Below are 2,886 nucleotides of genomic sequence, written 5' to 3'. Positions count from 1 at the left end.
TTGTTAGGGTGGATTGTAGTGCTTGATGTCCTCTCCTCTCACCATGAAAACGTCCCCATTTGCTTCCTTCATGATTTCCAAATGTTCCATAGAAAGAACTTTCCTGATTGTGAACACTTGAGGGAGCTGGGAAGGAATGGTTTTGAGGTCAGGTGGGATTGGCAGATAATGACTTGATATCACTTTATCTCCCGGAGAGAAACCTTCAGTGGGAATTTTTTTGTTTCTCCACCCTCTTGGCAATTTCTTTACAATTCTTCCCTCTCTCTTGAGGACTTCTTCTTTGACTCTTATGCCAGGAGGTTCCTTCTTATCTGTTTTTTTTTATTCTTGTGGCTTTAACTCTTGCAATTCTTGTTTGCCTTCCAAGGACTGTTTCAGAGTTTCAGCTGCTGGATTGCTTTCCTCCAAACACAGATGGCTACTATCATCCTTAGGCTTTTCAGGTTCTGGTTCAGGCTCAGATGCAGGTTTGCAAACATGGAAAATGAGCTGTTCATCATGTATTCTCAAAATTAGCTCTCCTTGTTCTATATCTATGAGTGCTCTAGCAGTGGCTAGAAATGGCCTTCCCAGAATGATAGGGTGTAGGTAGCTTTCCTCCATGTCCAAAATGACAAAGTCTGTGGGGAAGAAATAATTTCCCACTTTCACCAGCACATTCTCAACTACCCCTTCAGCTTGCTTCTGAGTTTTGTCAGCCAGTTGTATGATTACATCAGTGGATCTCACCTCATTCAGTTGTAGCCTCTTCATAAGAGTCAGAGGCATCACATTTATGCTAGCTCCTAGATCACAGAATCCTCTGTCAATTTTTGTTTCCCCTATGATGCAGGGGATATGAAAACTTCCTGGGTCTGTTTTCTTAGAGACTATGTCCTTCTTGATGAGGGCACTGCATTCTTTGTTCATTATTACAGTTTGTCCTCCCTTCAAAACTTTTTTCTTGCTCAGCAATTCCTTCAAATACTTGATATGTGTAGGCATCTGCTGGAGAATCTCAAGAAAGGGAATATTGATATGGAGAGACTTAAATGTCTCTAAAAACCTTGAATATGTTTTCCCTTTTTCACCTCCTCCTAACCTCTGAGGAAATGGTGCTTTTGGTTGGTATGTTTCCAGCATGCCTTTATTTTGCAGTTCCTTGGCTTGCTCAGTTTCACTTTCCTGCTTAGCTTCTTCCACACCTTCCTTCAAGATTTCTGGCTCCTGTTCTGAGGGTCTGATTCCTTCTTCTTCTGAGACTTCCTTCAATATGGTGATAGCCTTGCTTCTTCCCATCTCACTCCCTTTTGTTCCCCTTTAGGATTCTTTTCTGTGTCACTAGGGAACACTGCAGTTGACTTGGGGGCCTGTTGAGATAGCTCTCCTACTTGAGACTCCATCCTCTTGAGTTTTTCACCATGGTTCCTTAAGGTTGATCTCACATCATCCCTAAAGTTTTTCAATTCGGTTATGTCTTGACCCATGTTTACTAACCTTCCTTCTATCCTGTTTAATTGATCTTGAAATTGTTGGTTTGGATTAGGTTGGGCAGGTTGATTATTTTGGCCATGATATGGTGGTTGGGAGTAAGTGTTTTGTGTGGCTTGGTATGATCTTTGGTTGGAGTTTTGGTATGTGGAATTGTTATGTTGGTTGGGGTTGTAAGGTTTGTGGTTTTGTGGTTGGGTTTGCTGGTTTCCCCACCCAAAGTTTGGGTGGTTTTTCCAGCCTGGGTTGTAAGTGTTGGAATGTGGATCATATAGTTGCCTTTATTGATTTCCCACATAGTTGGCCTCTTCCCAATCACCTCTTTCAGTTTTTCCCACATAGTTGGCCTCTTCCCAATCACCTCCTTCAGTGCTTACTTCCTCTTGATCTTGTGTGTGTAGTGCAGCCACTTGCTTTGTGTCTAATTTCCTGGTGAGCTCTGCTAGTTGCTTGGCAAACACCTTGTTTTGGGCTAGAATTGTATCAACATGGTTCAGCTCCATCACTCCCTTAGTATTGTGCCTCTCTGAAGCATAGTAGTACTCATTCTCAGCCACTGTCTCAATCACTTCAATGGCTTCTTCCATAGTCTTTTTCCTGTTCAATGAACCTCCTGATGAATGGTCTACAGCCTTCCTTGATTCATAAGAAAGTCCATCATAGAAAATATGTAACACCACCCAGTCATGGAACATGTCTGGTGGGCATTTCCTTGTCAATTCTTTGAACCTTTCCCATGCCTCGTATAGGGTAGAGAGTCTCACCATCCTGTTGTCTAAAAGTCTGAACCTCAGATCGAAGCCTATTGACCTTTTGTGGGGGGTAGAAACGTGCCAGAAACTTGCTTTCCACCTCATCCCAGGTTGTTAGGCTCCCCCTTGGGAATGATTCCAGCCACTTAGCTGCCTTGTCCCTAAGTGAGAATGGGAACAAGAGTAGTTTATAGGCATCTTCCTGGACTCCATTGGACTTCACAGTGTCGCAAATTCTCAGGAATTTTGTGAGATATTGGTTTGGGTCTTCATTAGCACTCCCACCAAATGAACAATGATCCTCCACCAATGATATTAGCTGTGGTTTGAGTTCAAAATTGTTGGCCTGAATGGGTGGTTTCTGAATGCTGCTACCACAATTCCCAGAGGTTGGGTTTATGTATGAACCAAGAACCCTCCTCTCGGGAATGGCATTGTTTCCATCAGCTCTCTCATGGTTGTGAACTTCTCTATCCATGTTGAGATCTAGAGCTTCCTCAAAAGTGTCCTCAGATTCTCCTTCAGATTCTTCTTCTCCCAGTACCCTCTTCCTTCTTGCTTCCCTTCTAAGTCTATGAAGGGTCCTCTCTGGTTCGGTATATGGAGAAGTTGATGTCTCTCCTCTCCTACCTGTCATACAAGAACACACCACAAGCAACAA

Source organism: Arachis duranensis, chromosome 1 (assembly GCF_000817695.3).
Source record: "Arachis duranensis cultivar V14167 chromosome 1, aradu.V14167.gnm2.J7QH, whole genome shotgun sequence".
Lineage (NCBI taxonomy): Eukaryota > Viridiplantae > Streptophyta > Magnoliopsida > Fabales > Fabaceae > Arachis > Arachis duranensis.
Note: the sequence above shows the minus strand (reverse complement) of the source record.